The sequence below is a fragment of the Dipodomys merriami genome, unplaced genomic scaffold (assembly GCF_024711535.1).
Source record: "Dipodomys merriami isolate MVZ:Mamm:240054 unplaced genomic scaffold, mDipMer1.0.p SCAF_5, whole genome shotgun sequence".
NCBI classification, from domain to species: Eukaryota; Metazoa; Chordata; class Mammalia; order Rodentia; family Heteromyidae; genus Dipodomys; species Dipodomys merriami.
The window spans coordinates 36104102-36127927 of NW_027206068.1; positions in this window are offsets into that span (position 1 = coordinate 36104102).

Here is a 23826-nt window from a genome sequence, read left to right on the forward strand (position 1 = left end):
AGAAATTATTTGCTCAAAAGAAGAAGAGAAGAAGAAGAGAAGGAAGAGAGAAGAAAGAAGAGAGAAGAAAGAAGAAGAGAGAAGAAAGAAGAAGAAATTATTTGCTCAGAAGAAGAAGAAGAAGAAGAAGAAGAAGAAGAAGATGAGAAGAAAGAAGAAATTATTTGCTCAGAGACTACATTTCGAAGAGAGAAGAAAGAAGAAGAGAAGAAAGAAGAGAAGAAGAAGAAAAGAAGAAGAAGAAGAAGAAGAAGAAGAAAAGAAGAAGAAGAAGAAGAAGAAGAAGAAGAAGAAGAAGAAGAAGAAGAAGAAGAAGAAGAAGAAGAAGAAGAAGAAGAAGGAAGAAGAAGAAGAAGAAGAAGAAGAAGAAGAAGAAGAAGAAGAAGAAGAAGAAGAAGAAGAAGAAGAAGAAGAAGAAAGAAGAAGAAGAGAAGAAAGAAGAAATTATTTGCTCAAAACCAGACCAGGCAGAAAAGTATGAGACTCCATTTCCAGAACAGAAATGTAGCTCAGGTAGTAGAGAACCAGCCAAGTAAGCAAGTTGAGCAAACACAAAGTCAAACCCCAGTACCAGCAATTCTTAAAGAAAAAAATTAAAAAAGAAGGAAGGAGAGAAGGAAGGAAGGAAGGAAGGAAGGAAGGAAGGAAGGAAGGAAGGAAGGAAGGAAGGAAAGAAGGAAGAAAGGGAGGGAGTAAAAGAGGAAGAGAGGGAAAAAGAAATAAAATGAAACAGGTTTGTAATTCTGTCATCTGGTATCTGCTCAATAATGACATATTTTGGCTCCTATTGATAATGTTGGCCTTTGCTTCCATCTATTACTGTAGTGTTTAAATAGATGTTAAAGATTTTTCCCAAAGGAGTCTATTTAAATATTTGCATATCTGAAATTAATATATAGCTTTATTCCTTTCTTCAAAGAGAGAAATTTTTTGCCATAGTGTAAACTGAAGGAGGCTAGGTGACACAATTTTAGCACTCTACCAACTGTGTTACTACAATTTCTCTCAAAACACAGATGTAAAATAGAGCAGTCTCACCAAGCCCTTCCTGGTGCCATCTCAGTCTGTTTCCAGGTTTAGTGGGTTTTTCTCTCCATGCTATACTTCTATTGTGGTCATAACCATTTGTTTCTGAAGAAAAACATAAACTGTACTCAGCATTTAATTTAGAGAAGTAATCCAAAGTTTAGTCTGGTGCAGCTCTTAAGTAAAATTCTGGAAGGAATTGTGAGCATTCCTCACAGAAAAATAGGTCAGCCATGCCACTGGTTATTACTGAAGTGTTTGAGACACTTGCACTCTCTTCTCATTAGCAAGTGCAAAAGGCTGTTGATACCAGCAGCAACTATGGAATTCACCACTTTATGCCTTTGGAAATTGTGAATAGTGCTCCCAGCAGGCATAAAGAAAATTGCTAGTATGTCTTCAGGATGTTGATGTACCATTTGGCTTTGAATAAGTGCCCAAACTACAAAAGCTGAGAAAATTAGTTACAAAATAAAATTGTTTAAAAAATACGTATGCTATTTTTCATAAAATAAAATGGAAGATTCAAGATATAGAGAACTTTTTGTAATATCTAGTGTATATGCATTTATATATATTTGTGAATACATGTACATATGCATATATATGCACACATAACCACACACACACACACACACACACACACACACACACACACACACACATATATCTTAGTAGATATAAACCCTTTTATAGTGAATGGATACATAGTAACCCATGAAAGAGTCTACATTTTTCATCAGTGAAAACTCCATGAGGGAACACTTATCTAAATCCTAATAATTTATTATACTATATACACAATTAGTTTAAAAAGTTGAGAAATATTAGCCAAATACTGACTATTCTACACAGCTCTTTAGTATGACCTATTAGCTCATACATGGTTAGTAATGCCGTATGAAAAGCTGTATAACGTGATTCTTTCCTTGTTTAGTTATATCAGAATGTCAGAGTGAACAGTTGTGCTCTGCCTCAAATAATTGTAAATCTAAGAAGTTGTAGAAAGATTTGCTAAATAAAGATAGACAACGTTATTAGAGTAAAAGATGCCTAGTTCTGTCTGGGTTATACATTGCTTTCTCTAGATTTCCGTAGTAGTAGTTTAAAATTTGGGTATTGGTACAGCATGGCTTAATTTAAAGGCAAAGTATCAATAACTTCTCAACTTTTATTTAGCTTCTCAACTTTTATTTAGCTAGTTATTTTGAGTAAGTTACTAATTTACAGGAGTTCATCTACCTAAACATGAAGGTGTTCATTAACATGGCAACCTGAACTGTCTAGTATGTTCTCATGAATGGAGTGTCAATAAGAGTGAAGTCTGTATCCTAATTAAATAACTCAAACACTGCCTCAGACATGGTAAAATATTTCCCAGGTCCCAAATATTTATAAATAATCAACAAGAAGGAAAGATTGGGAGAACTGGTTGATGAGGGAAAAAAAAATCATTGAGCAGGGTTGGGAGACATTTGTGATAATTAATGGGACAGTTTTGTTCTCTAGAACAGCTTATCTAGATAAGGATAGTATGACCGAATCAAAAAGAATAATTATAAAAATCCACAACACAGAGAGAAAACATTTCAAAGCAGGAAATTCATGAGTATGTTCAACATACTCCCTACTTAAGTGTTTATTGCAAGGATTGATTGTTTTACTAATACTTTACTTCACTAAGATAAGATAGACTTATGGCCATCTACTTTTGTATTTTAGTCAGTTAAAATACACAAATTAAACTTGGAATCTCCAATCAACATTAAAAAAAATAAAGACAAGGTTTTAAAAGTAGGATAGAAAATTATTTCATTCGGGTCTACTATTATTTGGTAAAATCTCTAGGGCCTTAATGAAAATTTAAATTAGTATGCCCATTGAAAAGCTAGGGAAATTGGATAATAGACAACAAGAATAATTAAATATGTTTTTATGATGTAGCAGTGAATTTTAGTGGTTCTGTAGGAATTTCTTTAAAGACAGGCAAAAAAACCTGCAGTGAGTTTTCAAATTATGATAAACCTTAAAATCTAACTGACACAAAGATAATCATAGCTGCATCTCTAAGTTATAAACCAACTTGACCTAAATGACCTTTGTACATTATAAACTACTCTTGCTTCTTCATTGTAATGAAAGAGCAGGTTAAAAAAAAAACCTATATTTTCACTTAGGATTTTTGGGCCAATTAGACTTAAACTCTCCAATACTTGGTTTGGGAAATTAAAAAAATGAATACATGAGCAGAGCAATGAAGGAATTGTGTTTTGAGACAAAATTTTATGAAAAGTTAAAAGTCAGAGCCTAGAAAAAGAAAAGCATATTTCTGAAAATATATCTTCCAAGTACTATTAAGAATACTTTTCACACAGCAGCTGGCTTTTAAGAATGATACAGGTCGACCCATTATAACAATGAGATGTACAAGATACTATATTGAAAACAAACTTTACAATTTGGAGGGGGGGGAAGGAGGAGTTAAGAAGGTGGGGAGGAAAGGGATGATAGGGGAAAAACAAAGGAGGGGTAACAATGCTCAATAGGAAATGTACTCATTACCTTACTCATGTAACTGTAACCTTTCTCTACAGTATCTTTGATATATATATACATATATATATATAATACATATTATATATATATAATGAGTTAAATTCAGGCTAGATCTAGGTTGCACCTTTTGTCATGTTTATCTTCTGTGGTTACTGGTATAATTTGAAATTATGAATTATGAACAAAATCTGAAAGAGAATGTTGCTTTCTGCTTTCAAAAATAGCACCATAATACCTTCACAGCTGTATCTATGGTATAAACAATTTTCATGAGGATATTACAGATGATAGATATATGTTAAGAAAATGAATGCTGAATAATCTTTTATGATTTTCATTTATTCCATAAAATAATATGATTTATATATATATATACATATATAGTTGGTTTTTGTTGTTGTTGTTGTTGTTGTTGTTTTGGTGAGTGTGGGGCCTGAACTCTGGGCGTGGGCGTTGTCGCTCAGCTCTTCAGCTCAAGGCTAGCACTCTACCACTTGAGCACAGCACCACTTCCGGCTTTTTCTGCTTATGTGGTGCCAAGGAATAGAACCATGCATGCAAGACAAGCACTCTACCACTGAGCCACTTTCCCAGCCCCTGAGTAGATTTATATTTTAAATTTTAGATGCAGGTGGTTAGTATCTACTGTGCTTTATCCTTAAGTTCCCATATGAGCTGTGAAAAAAGGTAATGTATCCTAGAGACAGAGAGTGGATAGCTAAGTCATAACAAAGTAAAGACTGCCTCCTCTATATATGATACAAAAAACTTCAACTGTCATATACACTATGGATATTAGCCATTTGGACTGTTGATATTTCCATAAAATCCACTTCAAGGCAAATACAATTGCTTTACCACAGGATATGTTAATTATTCTGTTTATTGCCACAACTTGGCAAAATGAGACTTGGATTTGTATGAAAGGATTTTGTTTATGGATTAAAGTTTACATTCTAATGTATAAACAAAATTGTGCATCTGAAATGCAAACATGTGGCACTTACATGATCACATAGTAGGTCTGGATCAAGCTAGAGCACACAAAAGCAAGGAAAGGAAGAAACCCTAAAGCCACAAGTAGAGAACTATCTTCCAGACAAAGCAAAAGTAAGTTATTGTTGCTTCCCATCCAGAAAGAAAAGCAGCAAATAAAAGATTGTGTTGATTGGTGTTGTGAGTAACACAGTTAATAACTGCCAATTTTATTCATCTTTCTTTGCAGGTTTATGATAGAATAGAAACTAAATTTTCATGGAGGCCCAAATCAACCCTAGCACTGTGAAAGTTCTGGATTTTTATGATCCCTGCCTTCACATGTTAGTAGAGCATCTGCTACCTCATAGCTATAATGAATGGTATTCTTAGGAAAAAAAACCCAAACCAGTAACCCAGCTGTAACCGCTGTAATTCAGACTAAAAGGTTACTAACTACTAATTGTCAGTCTCTTATTGCACATTGGTGGAAAATTATTCCATTAGGAAACTAATAAAGTTATTTTTAGTTGTGATCCATTGCATCTTGATTTATATAAAGTTATCCTCTCAGCATGGAAAGATATGTGCAATGTTTTTTGATCGTTAGTTGAAATGATGTGCTAAGGAACTTATTCCCATTGCTTGAACAGGTGCCCAGACTCCTCAATCCTCCTAGGAAACGCCCTAACCACAGTGACTAGTGAGTGAAATGAGATTTTCTCCATACTTATGTATCAGAGAAGACCAAATACACACTGGTATTTATAGGTATAGCTCAGGAATAAAGAGCACTAAGTTTGGATAAGATCTACATCACAATACATTAATGATATCATTTGAAGAGCTCAAAGATAAATTTTCAGAATGATAGAATTAAGATCATTAATGCTTCTGATGTCAGTTTAAATAGATAATATAAATATTAATATACTATGACTTTTATTGATTTTTGAACATTAGGCAATGAAATGGCACTAAAATCTGGAATTACACTTTTGATTGATTGGAAGATAAAGAGAGCTCCAGATATTTTGCAAGTATTTGTGGGCTTAGGAAAAATGAAAGTGAACTTTGATGAGTGAAACACTCAACTAAGTTTTTCATTGCTCTAAACATGAGGCTTGTGCTTTATCTGGAAGGCAGCATGTTATAATAGTATGGATTAGAGATCTCCTCACTGAACTGGAATTCTGTACCGATGGTGATTTGACCTCAACTTGTCTTGGTTTTGTTCTCAACGCACACTATCCATTCTTTTTCATCACTGTACTTCTCTGATGCTGAACTTTCAATATCAATTGAATAGTATTTTCAAATCAATAACTTTCATATTTTATGGTTATTCTAGTTCTTTCATTTAGAATCTGTCACTTTACCCTACAGCATAAATCACTTTAAGCTTCACTTTTCAATGATATTTTCTATTCAAATGATATTGTCTCCAGCTCTCGTGTTGAGACTTTCCATGCTATTCTACCCACTTACTATACTTAGTGTTCCTTTTCCACAACATATTCATGTGTAATTTCTTACTAACGTCTCCAATTTTAAACATCTAACCACTATTTTCCCTCTAAGACATCATATCTTCATAATCAACTGACTAGTCTCAAAAATTTACATTTGTAAATATTTACATTTGATTTACTCCATTTCAAAGCAGGAAGAGAAGCATATTATATTTCATCATGGAATAATTGATTAATGTTTCATTAAAATTAGCACATTTGAATTTTTGTTTTGAATATCTTGAAAGATACGAGTTTTTTAATCTGCAATAAATGACAAAGTTAATCTGAACATTTATAGAAAAATTATTTTGTCATATATTATCTAGTTGTCTGTAGACTCATAACAGATTATAATGATTTATTTAATAGTACTCTAAGCAGTCTCATCTGTGTTTACAATAGGAGAATTGTATTTTGAGAAAATAACATGTGTCTCTTCTTTTTTACTTTGTTCCATCTAGGGGAGAATGTTGGCAGAAGTGATCACTCTGAGTCATATACAATTAGGTATGTAATAAATGTCTTGAAAAACAAAAATGGACAATATTTTTTGTAAAGGTTGAAAGGCATATCCTTAAATTTACAGCACTAAACCTGGCCCTTGGCCCAGTGTTTTGCCTGGGTAATAGTGGGAAAGCAAAACTAGCAGAATAGCCTCATTTTAGCAGGCAACAATAAAGTATCCATTGGGTCTGTGTGTACCAAGCCGGTGTGATAGCCACAAAGAAGGCACTAAACTTCCCAGAGATCTAGGAATAACCTGTATGAATTCATAAAGGAACAAGCTAGGCCCTCCAACTGTTGAGTTCCAACTCTTCCTTTGGAAAGTCCTAAGGCTGAGCTACAATAAAACCACAGGGAGTTATTTTTAAAGAAATTATAATTATTGAATATAATATTTCTGCTAACATAACCAAGTCATTTTCTTAAACAATAAGATGCAGGCAAAATTTTTTTTCTATTTGCACACGTGCCTGATTTTGTAGAATTCTCCTTCATTAATGGAAAATAAATAAGTGTAAAAGTTTTCTGTCAAAATTATTATATAATCTCTAATTCTAATATATATATCTGACTACTGGAAAGATTTCATTTGATAATTCAATTAGAATATTTGGCATTTTTGTAACACTATTGGTCATGTAGTTATACTCATATCCTCAAGAGGGCACTTGAAGCCAAGAAAAATCACCGGGTCTTTGCTCTTAGCAAAATGATTTGTCTCACTGAGTCTTTCAATATGACAGTTTCCATATGTAATATGTACAGTCTTTCCAGTATTTCACTAAAGCTACAGTTCTGATTATGTAAAATGTGATATTTTATTCCACATAGATAATTTCTATTCTTAATTTTTTTCTTTTAATCATTTTTCCTACAAAGATTGGCCCACTTTCATGTCACCAAGAACTGGTGGGTATGTTTTATTCTATTAATAGTAGATTGTGTGTGTGTGTGTGTGTGTGTGTGTGTGTGTGTGTGTAGATGGGCTTTGAACTTAGGGCAACACTTTTGCTATGCAGACACATCCTTTCATCCTTTTTGTGCACTGGTGATTATTATTTAGATAGAGTCTCACTATTCGCCAAGTATGTCACATGGAACTTAGCCTCCGATTCTCAACTTTTCCACAGCACCTGAGATCATAGATATGTGCCACCACATGCAATTTCTGTTAAGATGGAGTTTTGCAGACATTTTCTACCCCAGGTTGGTCTGGAATCATGATGCTACACTTCTAAGCCATGTAAGAGATGGCAGGTGCATGCCACCATACCCAGCTTCTTTCTTTTTTTTTTAATTTAATTTAATTTTATTTGTGAACATACTGTACAGAGGAGTTACAATTACATGGACAGGATAATGCGTACATTTCTTACCAAGCATTGCAGCCTCCTCCTTTGTTTACCCTTCACATCCCTTCCCAGCCTCCCCCCTCCCCCCAATCCCAATCCTTCTCCTTCCCCCCCTTCCCCCCCCCCCCGCACCGACTTTGTAAAGCTCGTTTTGGACATGACAACTTTTACTTCTCATTGTTGCAACAGGTCCACCTGTATCCTTAAACAACTGGTTTTTCCCCATCTCCTCCACAAGTTATACTGACATCAAATATAGTGAAAGCAGGGGTTATACTGTGGGGGAGGGACATACAAAGCAACAAAGAGATAATCTTATAAATGCTTTAGAAACACATGCATGAAAGAAAAAAACATTAAAATACACATCTAAGGGTTCATTTTCCTGACATCACATTATCTGACCTTTGCCGCTTGACTCACACATATACTAGATATTACAAATAAGGGAAACCATGGGACCTATGTTTCTTTGGGCCTGGCTTACTTCACTTAATATAATTTTTTCCAAGTCTTTCCATTTCCTAACAAATGGGGCAATGTCATTCTCTCTGATGGAGGCATAGAATTCCATTGTGTATATATACCACATTTTCTTGATCCATTCATCTACTGAAGGGCATCTGCGTTGGTTCCATATCTTAGCTATGGTAAATAATGCTGCAATAAACATAGTTGTGCTGGTAGCTTTAGTGTGGTCTTGTTTGTAAACATTTGGGTAAATGCCCAAAAGTGGGATTGCTGGGTCATAGGGGAGTTCTATGTGAAGTCTTTTGAGGAACCTCCATACTGCTTTCCAAAGTGGTTGAACAAGTTTACATTCCCACCAACAATGAAGTAAGGTTCCTTTCTGTCCACATCCCCTCCAGCATCTGTTGTTGTTAGAGTTCTTGATTTTTGCTGTTCTAACTAGAGTGCGGTGATATCTCAATGTTGTTTTGATTTGCATTTCTTTTATGGCTAGGGATGTTGAACATTTCTTCATGTGTCTATTGGCCATCCTTCTTTCTTCTTCAGAGAAGTTTCTCTTTAAGTCTTTTGCCCACTTATTTATTGGGCAGTTGTTTCTTTGAGCGCAGCTTCTTTCTTGGATGTCACACTTTTTGTCCAGGCTGGCCTCTGACCATTATCTTCCTGATATTAGTTTCCCTGATAGTATGTAGATATGAAGGACAAAATGAGCATTTTCCTTTGTATTTTCTAGTTGTCTGGTGCTTTCATTCTTAAGGGGGAAAAAAGAGCTCCATCAACTTAAAATTTCACTGCAGATGAAGCTTTATATACTTAAGAATTCTGAATAATGAAAATGCCAGGAACATTTCTTTAGTTTCAGAACACAGTCAATGGCGAATGCTCATAAAAGTCTCCAAATGAGAACAAAAAGTAAAAAATTCACTCTCTGAGACAGGTATATAATTCTGAAATCGAGATTTACATTTATTAAATATTAATATGATTTTCTCTAAAAAGAATAATGGCTATATTAATTTACATGGTCATTATCAGTATGTAATCGTTCTTTTTTTCTAATCATGCTCACCAGTATTAGGTATCTATTGTCATTTTTATAACAAGCAGTCTTGTTAGGTACAGGTGGGACACACTGTCTTCTTGTGGTTTTGATTTGTCTCCCTAAATAAAGATTAGAGATATTGAGCCATTAGATCTTGAACATTTAGCATTAGTATATAATAAATATACTTTTTCACTATTGTTTATGCAAATGTTCTAATTTTTTATGATTCAGTCATCATAGGGTTTATGTGTCTAATAATTGATCGACTTCTGGCTAAGTTCTTGCTGCATAATTGCCCATAATAGCATTCTTATGAGACTTGGTGTTTCAAAAAATCAAGTATCATGTCACCATTTTCATTTTTAGTTTTAGTTATTGAGTCTTATTCAATTAGCTTAGACTTGTTATCCTAATATATAATACATATTATACAAATACTGTATATATATATATATATATATATATATATATATATATATATATGGACCATTTGGCCCAGAGTTTTCTTGTTGATTTTCCATGAGTTTATCTGTCGAAATGTTGAACTTCCTAAATATCCATCTTCTCCTTCAGATCTATTTATGCCTGCTTTATATGGACTGCTATTCAGTTGTTGGGAGCATATACAATTGTTAGATAATCCTGTTGAAATGAGCCCTTTATCCCTATATAATAATCTTTTCTGTCTTTTTTTGCCACCTGTGACAGTATATTCTATAGACTTATCAAGTATAATAGCTGTGTTTTGTTTCTGTTTTTACAGAAAGTATTTTGTCATTATTTTACTTTCAGTACAGGTATGTCCATAAAACGGAGTCACTTGTTAGCAGAATACAGTATGTGGGGGGGAGGGGGAGGGGGAGGTTGGTTTTTCTTTGAGGGGTGTGGGCAATTCTATGACTTGAAAGTAGTGTCTAGGCACTGTCCCGTGGTTGTTTGGCTTAAGGCTGGTGCTCTGTCACTTGAGTCACAAATCTACTTCTGGTTTTCAATGGCTAAATGGAGATAAGAATCTCACAGCTTTTACTGCCTGGTCTGATCTCAGCTTCCTGAGTAGCTAGGATTCCAGACATGAGACATCTGTGACTGGCCTTGATTTTTTTAAATCTGCACAGCCACTCTATGTTTTCTGATTAAAGAATTTAATCATTTTACTTCCAAATAATCCTTGATAGCCTATTGATGTTTTGTTTTTAATTGTACCTCACTTGTTTTGTTCCTTTATTCCTTTCATACTTAAGTGTTATGGAATGATTGTATCTTTTGGTAAATATTATTTGATACCTACATTTTAATCTTTCATATATCTACTACAGGACTTGTTTGTTGTTACCATGAAACTTACACATATTTGAAAGCTATAAAAGATAATTTTAGTTGTTAACAATTGAACTTTGATCACAAAAAATGTCTCTACACAAAATACCCTCTCCTACTTTTTGATCTTTTGAGCCTAATACATGCCTTACTATATTGGTTATCACTCCATAAGTTTTTCAGCTGTTATTATTTTATTTTTTACACTCAAAATAGAAATATGAATGGTTTACATATCATTCACAATACTATAGTATTGTCAGTTTGAATGTGTGTATGTTTTTACCCCCCAGTTTTATTCTTTTGGACATTTGTTATGCTACTCAGTACTACTTTTTCTTTTAGTTTTCAAATTTCCCTCTAGGGTTTCTTGGAAGCCAAGCCGGTGGTGATGAATTTCCTCAGCAATTGTGTGTTAGGAAAGGCTGCAGGATTCTTTCACTGCTGAAGGGTAGCTTTGCTGGGTGAGTAGGTTTTTCTTTATTCCCCCGCACTCTGAATATATTGTCTATGTGCCCATAGCCTAAAAGCCATTTTTGAAAAGTCTGTTGCTTGCCTTATCAGAGCTGACTTTTTTTTTTCCTTGCTGCTTTCATGATCCTCTCTTTGTCTTTGTCATTTGGCATTTTGATTATATGATGCCTTGGGGTAGACATATTTGGGCTGAAACTTATTGGAGACTCTGGCTCTCCTATAGTTGGATATTTATATCTTAATTCTGGTTTGGAGACCTTCCTGCCATTATTTCTTTAAATAAGCTTGGTGCCCCTTATGTTATTTTTTCTTTTTCTTTTCTTTGGTGACTTGAACATTTGTCATTTTATGCTATTTTATAAATCCTTCAAACTGTCTTTATTCTTTTTTTAAATTTCTTTTTGTTTAAACTAAGGGCCTGGACACTGTCCCTGAGCTTTTGTGTTCAAGGCTAGTATTCTACCACCTGAGCAACAGCTCCACTTTTGGCTTATTTATTGGTGGTTAATTGAAGATAAGAGTATAAGATTTTCATGTCCAGGCTGGCTTTGAACCATGATCCTTCAGATCTCAGCCTCCTGAGAAGTTAGGATTATATTACATCAGCCACTGCTTCCTGGCCTCTTCATTCCTTTTTTTTTTTTTAATATTTCTTTTGTTTATGTATTTTCAAATAGCCGTTCTTTTAGTTTTTATCCTGTGTTTGATCAGTTTTGGTGTTTGTGGTCACTGTTGCATATTTAATTTTGTTTACAGTAATTTCAACTCCAAGTTTTGATTTTGTTTATTAATTTTCCTATTAAATTGATACTCCTGGTTGCATATTGTTTTCCGCACTTTGTGGCTTTGTTACTTTATATTTTTCGCAAGTTCAATCAGCTTTCTTGAAACAACTGTTTTCATATTTTTGTTGGGCATTTCATACATTTGCATTTAAGTATCTGTCATCAACAGCTAGACCATATGATCTTATATTATTTTCCTTGTGTTTTTCACCTGGTTACTGTATGTCCACATTTAAACAGTGAAGACACAGAAACTGGCTTCGTTGATGGCAAACCCTGTTGGTAACTCTGCAGGTAATTTGATGCTAAAATATACCAAAAGACTTAGGCTTACTCTGTCCCCTGTGGCTATTGAATGTACCAGAACCCTGGGACCTCATGGAGAGCACAGCACTGGCCATGCTAGAAGTCACAGGCTACTGAAGGCTGATGGCTGGCAAGAGCTGTCTCGAGCCAGAGATCTCTGCAGCAGGCAATCTGGTAATGGGGGTAGGGACCAAAGATTATGTTTTCTATAAGAACTTGAACCTGAGATTATCCCTTTGGACTCAGATCTAGAGGCTAAGTTGCAGGTAGTCTGTGGCCTACATTATGGAGCTATGTGGATCTACTTGGTGAATTTTAGTTTGGTAGTCACAGTGATGGAGTCCATGACAGTCTTGAGCTCACTTCTTCCTCTTTCCTCCAAGAAGACTCCATCTCTCTCCACTTTGCCCTGTTGGGTCTTGGAAGAGAGGTGACATGTAATTGTTTTTCCTATTCTCTTTAAGTTATAGAACCTTATTATTACATTGCAGCCAGTTCCAGTGATCTCTTGCCTATTTTCCTACCTCCTATAAAGACACTCTCAAATGTGGATAGTGAAGTGCCCAGTTTTCAGATGCCCCCTCACAGACCACCAGAGACCATGATCGGTGCAAACATCAAAGAGCCCTTTATTGCAAACTCGAGCTTGGTCCTCCGCGCACTCGGTAACCAGTGACGCTAAGAGGCCCCAGCATAGAATCAGCACAGCTTTTATAGTATTAAACAAGTTCACAAGTTCAGGGGGTTTCCACACAAGCGAGTTCACAAGTTCAGGGGGTTTAAGTCCACCCTGACCATACTTTCCTTTTTCTGATGGAACACTTAGGCAACTGTTCTGTTCCTTAAGGGTGGGCAGGGCTGGTGGCAACCTGCGGTTTTTCCAAGAACTATTTTTCTCTTTGTGGGTACTCTGAGGGCAGCACAGCTCAGGGGGTTTGATCTTAAAATGGAGTTACTTTAGCTCTTCAGATAGTTATTTAAATTGGTATTTCTGCAGACAAACAATTGCTGAAGAGTCTTCCTCCAATATAGTTTTGTACTCTTCCCATATTTATGAGAAGAGTTCCTTTAAGAGAGCAAACCTATGTATGAGCTTTGCTTGTACATGATAGACAAATGTCCTATCACTGAACTACACAACATTAGTCCAGTGACCTTAAAGTAGACACTCAGGCCTGGGAATGTGGCCTAATGATAGAGTGCTTGCCTAGCATGCATGAAGCCCAAGGTTGGATTCCTCAGTACCACATACATAGAAAAAGCCGGAAGTGGCATTGTGGCTCAAGTAGTAGAGTGCTAGCCTTGAGCTGAAAAGCTCAGGGACGGTAATGAATAGTTCAAGGCCCATGACCCCCCCCACACACACACATACACAAATAAATAAAAATAATCATTCAAACTTGAAAACTGGCCTTAATAATTTCCACAATTGGTGTTGATGAAACAGTAATGATAACTTTCCATTGAATTTTAGGACAGTATTGTTAGCAGTAAGCACTCTCTGGTCATCAAACTGCACTTGAGTTCAGTCCATAAATTGTATGTATGTCTGCAATTGTATGTCTGCAATAACTGTTAGGCTCTGTTTACAAGGAACCAATAGGATTATTAAAGAAGTCCCAGTAAGATGCAGAATTTGAGTCGATACATTTCGTCTCAGAGGTAGTAACTATAGAGACAGCTAGCACATAGATCTACTAGCTGTTACCATTTCCTGGAAGAAGAAAAGTCCCAGAGAAGAAGATAAAAACTGACATTTTAAAAATCCAAAGACTTTAATCTATTCAAAAGTAAATGTCTGAATGAAGCCATAGACTTTACTGGAGGGAAACTATTGAGGGAAAAAAATGCCCTAGCATACAAGAGCAAGGAACATAAAATAAATCTAAAGTAAAGAAAATATATGAGCATAACAATCATTATAAGTAATTACGTTTCACCCAGTAGTTTTGCTCAACAAGTATATGACTCTAAAATTAATTGTGTTGGACATTAAAAACTGACATTGTGGCCTCTTGATCCATTGCCCCATCTGAAATACCCATTCTTAATAGATTGGAAAGCTTGAGTTATTTCAAGAGAGTAAATCTCCAGGAAATACTCATTTCTCACAGACATTAATTAGACCTAGAGGCTCCTAACACTGAAGGTTTTAGTAATTGAACCTACACCAGCTGAGTTGCCCACAATGGCCTCTATTGCAAATATTTCTTTTATCTTAAGGCTACTACGAGTGTTACTTGATAACCTAAATTCAGACATTTAATTTTTGCAGAACTAATAAAATTACAAAATGTATAAATATGATGTTACAAAATAGGACTTTATAGGAAAGTATTTCAGGGAGAATAAAAAAGTAATAAGAAGATTTTATTTTTCTTTTAGAAGTTGAGATAAACTCTTGAAGTTTCAGTTAATTGGGTGTCAAGATATCAAAGAATAGAAAGGACTGGTAAGCTTTCAGTGAACAGTCTTTCTTCCTGAACTTGTTTAGGGTAAATGATCAGTGAACTTTAAAGCAGTAAGTTTTCTGTCTCCTCTTAACCTTTATTTCCTTTACATCCTTTTCAAAGAAATCTTCATATACTGAGCAGAGATCCAAAGAAAGATTGAAAAATGAGAATTGGATGGCTACTGTTTATCTGGTAGAATGTTTCAGTGGTCTAGAATTGGCTAAAAAAATCAACAAAATAGATCTCTGTTATTTCATTTTTGAGAGCAGAAACTAAAAAAATGAGGTAAACTGATTACTTCAGACATAACATACCAAGGCTTCAGGAAAAATAAGGCAGCCTGTGACTATCTGCATGCATGGGTATACACTATGTATTCATATATATTAAATAATGATTTAATTATGAGACCACAATATTTTCCTCTGAGTCCAAATGATACATACCTGAGTATGCATCCCTCATATTTCCTTGGGAAAATAGTTTGGGAATGTTTTCTGTACATTGTCATGTGGATTCATTCTACTGTGATTTGATGTAAAAAGTCACTTCATAAGTCTTTTATTTAATTTTAATTTTTTATTTTTTATTATTGTTATTATAGAGTTGACATACAGAGGGGTTACAGTTGCATGAATCAGTCTTTTTGAATGACATCTCCTCTTCCCTCACTCTCTCCCAGTTTTTCCCTGCCATCCCCACCTACAAGATATCCAGTTCATTTTCTACATAGTGTCTAGTGAGTATCACTGTTGTATTTGTTCATCCTTGGTCCACATTTTCTGTGGTCCCCCTTCCCCTTCCAAATACAAACAAACTAGTAAACAAAACAAAAGGAAAAAACAAAAATAGCAACAATGGCAACTAAAAGATGTCTCTCAATTCCTTTTCTTGGAGTTCATTTCATAAAACATTATTTTATATGATCATATGCACATAGCTATTGACCCTGCCAACCACTCCTATGCATATCCTCCTTTGGACTCAATGTGTGAATGTCTAGAGTCCTATATAATTTATCATGCCCCAGAGTGTGTGTGTGAATCATTGGTGTGTTTACTTGTAGATTTATAGACACATACTAATTACCACAAATGAGGCAAAGCATTCATACTATGTTTCTTTGGCTCTGTCTTACTTCTCTTAAGATAATTTTTTCTAAGTCTTTCCATTTCCATTCTTTCTGATGGATAAGTCAAATTCCACCGGACTCTATCTATCTATCTATCTATCTATCTATCTATCTATCTATCTATCTATCTCACATTTTCTTGATTCATTCATCCACTGAGGGACATCTGGGTTGATTTCATGTCATGTCTATGGTAAACAGAGTCTTTTCATGGGGTACATATTTTCAAAGAATGGCTGAAGAACCTGTGGTACAGCCTATATAGAAAGAATGATAATAGTTGCTACAAACCTCGAAAATAACTTGCCTGGTCATATTTAAACACACAGTGATGGAGGTATGCTGTTTCTATTCTCTATATCAAATCAATGTCTGTAATTGTGAAAATGAAGACTTAAAAATATCAAGACAAAATATATTGTACCCTTAAGATTTTAACATAGCCAATTGTTTCTGGAGAAAAAAAAATGAATGTGTCAAAAGTGAAAAAGAATCCAGGTGCCTGTGGCTTGCACCTGTAATCCTTGCTACTCAGGAGGCTGAGATCGGAGGATGGCAGTCCAAAGCCAGCCCAGGGATGAAAGTCCATGAGACTTATCTCCAATTAACCACCAGAAAACTAGAAGTGGTTCTGTGGCTGAAATAGTAGAGTGTGAGGCTTAAGCTGACGAGCTGAGGGACAGTGCCCAGACTCAGAGTTCAAGTCCTATGACCCACCAAAAAAAATAGTGAAAAAGAGCAGAGATATATGCAGTAGTACATTCATGCTATATAGGATCATAAAGTAAGTATGTAAAACTTTCTGGGTAACCAATGAAAGAAAAGGAACATTATCTGGTAAATCTTTAGTACCAAGAGAAGATGAAACAAATTAATGCAACAATAAATCTCTTAACAGTATAAATTCTTTCCTTTCTTCTTGAGTTTCCTTTTTTATTGAATGTATTCTTATTCCTTTCTGTCATTCATGTGCGAAAATTGAACTTTTGTAGTAAAATCTATTTATAAGAACATAGGCCATAGATTAGAATATGAAAAAATCAAATATGGACCAAACTAAGGAACAATGGTAGAATATAAAAGTACAAGCTTGGGTGTGAACAGACAGATAGAGAAGTCTCATACGTTCATAAATACTCTTCATGATCTTTAACACCTCTGTCTCTTGCATGTCCATGTTTTTCTGGCCCAGTTCATAGAGACAACATCATCAGTAAAGATTACAAGACAATAAAATGTGGAAAGTTATTTTGAAAATGGTGAAGAAATACAACTTATATTAGCATAGGTAGGATGAGACAATACTCACATAACTAAGAAAATGGGAGGAAAATTGTGTGGACATCAATCAAGCGAAAAGAGTTTTAGTGGTCCTGATCTTTGTATTCTGTAATGGAATCAGAGTTAATCAGATTAAGAAGTGTCAGAGAAAATTTTGGCAGTACTTGGGTTGCATAAATCAGTAAATATTCATACTCAATATTACAAAAACTTCTAACTTCTTGATTTGACCAATATCATCCTCAAAACAACCTTGTAATGCATTAATTAAAATTTGAATAGATAACTAATAAAAATCAGTTGTGAGAAATTTGGGCCCGAGTGAGACACATTATTCATTTCATGACATATATGCATTTTTCTTCTTCTAGTACATTAAAATAAAAGAAATATTAGCAAGACACTAACCATTACAGATATACAGTTATAAGCTCGAAAGACTAGAAATTCTGAACAGAAAGCAAAAAGAAGCTATTAAAAGACAATATCATCAACATATAAATGAATGGAAGGTCATTTCATATTAAAACTAAAAGAAAGAGTAACATGGAATATTGTTTATATGACTGGTAGCAAACTATAGAAAAGTTTTCAATTGATGTTTGACATGAAGCAGGGGAAAATTTATGGCTCTGTGTCTATCTTTGATTTGAAATCAACTGAAAAGAAACTTTGGAGACATGATATTGCATGTAGAGATTTATGAGCCATGGAAGTATGCCATTCTTCAACCTAGAGAAAGAAGTAAGCTTTATAGGACAATAAATATGAAAGTAAGACATACAGAGTCATACTAACAGGACTAGAATTGAAAATCGACTTTAAGTCTTTTTTTGTACGTTTTATTATTGTAAAAATGCTGTACAGATAAGTTACAGTTACATAAGCAAGGTAATGAGTACATTTTCTATGTTTTTAGATTGTCTTCAAACAATATTTGTTAAGCAGACTACTAGCAACCAAATATAGTATTTTTCTCTTAAAATATAATGATGCTCAAAAATAGATGGAAAGCTGGGCGCCAGTGGCTCACGCCTGTAATCCTAGCTACTCAGGAGGCTGAGATCACAGTTCAAAGCCAGCCTGGGCAGGAAAGTCTGTGAGACTCTTATCTCCAATAAACCACTAGAAAACCGGAAATCAAGTGGTAGAGTTCTTGCCTTGAGCTGAAGAGTGCAGGAACAGTGGCCAAGGCCAAAGTTCAAGCCCCATGACTGACACAATAATAATAACAATAACAATAATAATAATAATAGATGTATTTTCACAAGCATATATGTCTTTCATTCTCAAGAAATATCTTAAAATTGTATTTTTCCCAACATCTTTCATTCCATAGTTTGCCAAGTTTTCTGTTTATAACAGAATGCCAAATTATAAAATGCAAAGTCATTATCCCTGTCAAAATGATTAGGGTGCTGACAGGCCAGGAGCCTGTTTTTGAGTCTGTATTTATCTATAAAATGCACAATGCCTTCATTGTTTCATCCATGAACATTCAACACCAGGCCTTTGACTGAACAACTGTATCAGAAATCCAAATTTAACCAATTACTCTGGCATACTATAGCTGCCGGCAGTGAATATAGCTTGACACGGTCATTAGTTTTTATGTTGTTTTAGAGCAAATGTGTTAACAGAAACCCAATTTACTCTTGACAGAATACTATTAGGCACCCAAAGCATAGAGACAGTCAAAGGTTTACTCAACAACCAGACTGCTGGAATTAGTTATTCTGCTATCAAAAATATATGTATACACTTAAAAATTTTTAACTCAATTTATTTGATTCTTTGTCTATTTTTATAACTGTCTCTTGATATTTAAAAGATGATTTCTTTGTTGCTTTGTATGTCCCTCCCCCACGGTATAACCCCTGTTTTCACTGTATTTGATGTTGGTGTAATTTGTGGAGGGGAAGGGAAAAAAAACAAATTGTTTAAATAGGGATAGAGGTGGACCTATTGCAACAATGAGATGTATAAGACGTTATGTCGAAAAATGAACTTTACAACTTTGGCACTGGTAAAGGGGGGTGGGGGGAAGATGGGAGGGCAGGGATAGTAAGGGAAAACAAAGGAGGAGGCAACAATGCTTGGTAAGAAATGTACTCATTTCCTTGATTATGTAATTGTAACCCCTCTGTGCGGTATTTTCACAATATAAAAAAACATTAATAAAATATATTTAATGTTAGAAAAGAAGGTTTATTTTCTCTGCTTAATCCTTACTTCATAGGTACTTTACTGAAATGACAGTGGGAAAATTAGCCTCTTATGCTGGTACTGGATCAAAAAGGAGAGTAAAGGAAATGCATGCACACCAATTAAGAAATAAGGTTATCATCATTAATCATGTGTAAGTATAATTTTTTTAACAACGTATATGGGTTTCATTGTAGATTTCTAAGCACAATCTAATTATTACAAATGAGGGAAACCATGCAGCCTATGTTTCTTTGGGCCTGGCTACTTTGCTTTGTGTAATTTTTCCGTCTTTCAATTTCCTTACAAATGGGGCAATGTCTAAGCATTCACCTAGTGAGGACAAAGGAAGATACTCTTAGGAGAGAATCAGTATACCTGGTTTATGTAACTATAAAAAGAATCACAATGGCTCAGTCACTATGTGCATATGATCATATAAAATGATGCTTATTGAAATGAACTCCAAGAAATGGACACAAGTGTGTACTGCTTGTAGGATTTTTTCTTTCCTTTTTTCTTTGGTTTATTCCCTTTGTCACTGTTTTTATTTTATTTCTGTACCTTTTGTTTTGTATATAAGTTTATCTGGTTTGGAGAAGAGCAGTGGGAACACAGAAATGGTGGGACAAAGGATGCATCAATTCAGCAATGACACTCACTAAACACTGTGTTAGAAATGAACTAGAAAACTGAGGGAAGGAGGAGATGAGAGGGGAAAATCTGGGAGAGAATGAAGGAGAAGGGTAACACTGTCCAAAGGGAAATATACGCTATTACCTGACTTATGCAACTCTAAACCCTCTGTAGATCACCTTTACAATACTTTTTGAAAAGAAGCAAAAAAAGAAAGAAAAGAAATAAGGCTATGAGCAATGAACTAGAAAGACCACAGAACTTGAAAAATTTTTTCCAGGGGCATTACCCTTTCTCAATTAAACCCTGCCTCTTAAAAAATTTTAAACATAAATTTTAAAGACATGTCACAATATGACTAATCTTTCAGGCTGATGAGCAGGAGTCTATTGAAATATAATGGGGTACCCTTTGACTCTCAAGAAGTAAAATTGCCGAAATACTAATTATCAAATGATCCAAAGGTGACTTCTTTTTTGTCTAGCATTTAGAAGCATCTTGTACAATTAGGGACTATTTATCCCATTTTAATGTAATAGCAGAGCATGTTTGCTCACACATGCAATCCATGCTACTCAGGAGAGAGAGACTGGGAAAATTATAGTTTAAAACTGCCAAGGTAGAAAGTTAGTGAGACCCCCAGCCCAGTTTGGGGTGTGGTGGTACGTATCCATCATCACAGTTTATATACAGGACATAAAAATAGGAGAGTCATTTTCTAAAACACTTCAGGTAGGTATAAATCCAAGGCCTTATTTGAAAAAAGAATTACAGTTTTAACAAAAAGAAAGAAAAGGAATTAAAGTAAAAAGGATTAAGGTCATTGAGGAGTAGCAAACCTGCCTACCAAGTAAAAGCCCTGAGTTCAAACCCCATTGTCTCAAAAAAGTAGATAGTATAAATAAGTTCCTTAAAGTATGGTGATGGAGTTGGAAGTAATAAAATATATGGGAAGGAAAACACATAGGTAAAGGCAATATATTTAGAAATAATGAGAAATTTTAAAAGTATTTGCAAGATAAATTTTGTCTTATCAAAAGAAATAAGCACATTAGCATTATTTGTGTTTGATTTGAATATTTTATTGATATAGTTAGATAGATGATATATAAACAGCTATATATAGAGATAGATAGATAGATAGATAGATAGATAGATAGATAGATAGATAGATAGATAGATAGGTGATTGGCATACTTTTGATTTATTTTAAAAACACATGTTCAGAAAATACATACTGGATTCCAGATACCATGTAGCTCCAGGAAAAAATAGCACTTGAGATATGTTTCATGCTATCAAGATGCTAATATTATTGTGATGAGGCACAATAAACACATTGAGCAATTCTATGTAGTGGCACATTGCTCTTGTGATAAACAGCAAGTGGGAGAGCTGTGATGAAGATTAGCAGGAAGGCATAAAGAAAGTGTTGACTGAGAAGATGAAATTTGAATTCACTATGTGTATGACTTCAAGATGCTGTGGTAGAAAAGCAACTTGGAATGCTTCCTGAAAATAATCTTGAGAGAAAAAAGGGCTGTGGCTATACCACAGGGATAAATATTGAAGACGGCTAAGAAGACTGATTTTTGCCTTCTACACAGTAAAAAGCCATTAGCTGAGATTTAGCAGGAGCTTGGTGTACACTAATTTGTATTTTATTTTGTTTTTATTAGTTCCTTTTAGGAATTATTTGTAAATGGCATAAATTGTACAAAAGAGTTTCATGCAAGCAGTATGGAGGTTCCTCAAAAGACCACACACACACACACACACACACACACACACACACACACACACATATAAATGGAATTCTATGCCTCTATCAGAAAGAATGATACCACCTCATTTGTTAGGAAATGGAAAGACTTGGGGGGCGGGGGGAAACATATTAAGTGAAGTAAGCCAGACCCAAAAATTTATAGGTCCCATGATTTCCCTTATTTGCAATAATTAGTATACATCTAAGATAATCTTATTACGTGAACAAAAAAGCCCAAAAGCTATGTACATATAACCATATAAGATGATGTTAAGCAAAATGAACCCTAAGATTGGAAGATTCGGTCCTGGATGGTGAGCAGACTCCACCCTCCTCGCAGCAAAGTCTCGGCCCAGTGCCTGCGTTACCTATGCAACTGGCACACCTGGAAGAGGTCATATCTGCATCCGCTCAGGTCACATCTGGATTCGATGTGGCCACACCTTTCCCTGCCCCTACCCTAAATAAGGCCTAGCCCAGGTCCAGACGCCCTCTTTCCCTGGTCTTTCCCAGGCCTTTCCCAGCCTTGTGGAGGGCCAACATGGCCTGGTGCCAGACAGAATGATGAATAAATCTACCCCTTACTTGAATACCACGTGCATGGTAGGGTTCTTACTTGGCAACCCCTCTTTAAAAACCTAACAAAGATAGGGACACAAGAGGTTTTTCTTTGTTGTTGTTGCTTTTAATGTACTTTGTGATTTTCTTTTGTTTCTTCTGTATGTTCCTCCCTCTATGGTATATCCCCTGTTCGCATTGTATTTGATTTTGCTACCCTGCATCTTATATATACATTTACCTTATTTGGGGAATGGAAGGGGAAAAACAAAATACTGAAACAAGGGACACAGGATGACCCGTTGCAGCAATGATACCCACAAGACTCTATTTTGGAAATGAATCTTACAACCTGGAGGGGAGGAGTGAGGGTGGTGGGGGAGGGATAATAGGAGAAAAACAAAGGAGGGGGTAACAATGCTCTACAAGAAATGTACTAGTTTTCTTCCTCATGTAATTATAACCCCTCTGTATAGCATCTTTACGATAAAATAAAATTTAAAGAAGTAAACTAAAATAAAGGGATTCATGGTAGTATTTGTATGCATGCATACAACATTGTCTTATCAAAATCAACCCTACTCTTCCATTCATTCCTTGTCCTCTCTTCTGAAAACAATATGAATAACTGGATTGCTTTATTTTCACACATGCATATAAAGCACTTTAAGACATGCTCAACTATCTCCCAAGTCAGACCTTTGTCTGTCACCTTCAATGTCCTGCTATTATCCACCACAACATTGAACCTGTTTTCCATTCCTGTCATTAATTTGTAAAGCCCTATATTCCACGTATGAGAGAACACATATAATATTTGTCATTTTAAATATGGTCATTTCCCTTAACATGGTGATCTCTAATTCCTTCCATTTTTTTCCACAAACAGCATAACCTTATTACTTATGATTTTGTAATACTCCAACTTATGGCTATGTAATACTCCATTGTATATATATACCAATATCAACTACTGTGGCTTAGAGGGAGACAAAAGTTACCGATGAAAAGATTGATGTCTGCTGAGTTAAAAGAATTTATATAACCTATGAAGATGTTGAGAAGTGGACTGATTAAGATATATGTTACAAATGAACAAACAATAACTAATTCTATAGATTGATGAAACAAAATTATATTAAGGAGGACTCTTGGCTTTTGTTGTGATTCATTAGGTAATGTGATACATTTCCTCAGAGATGAAGAAGACTGGTTGGCATTGTGTGGAATTCAATTTTTTCAGCAAGAAATGTCATGACTAAGCAGGGTTGAAAGTTTCATCAACTCATAATTATCAACCCTGTAGGGAAGCAGGGAAAATTAGCTGAACATACAGCATATTGTGAAAGAAAAAACACAAAACAAAAAAAACTTATAGAGAGCCAGAAAATTCCCCCAGGAAAGCCCAAGTTTACATTTCTTAAACAAAGAAGTAGGAGTAATGTATGGCCATATTGTTAATGATTTGTAG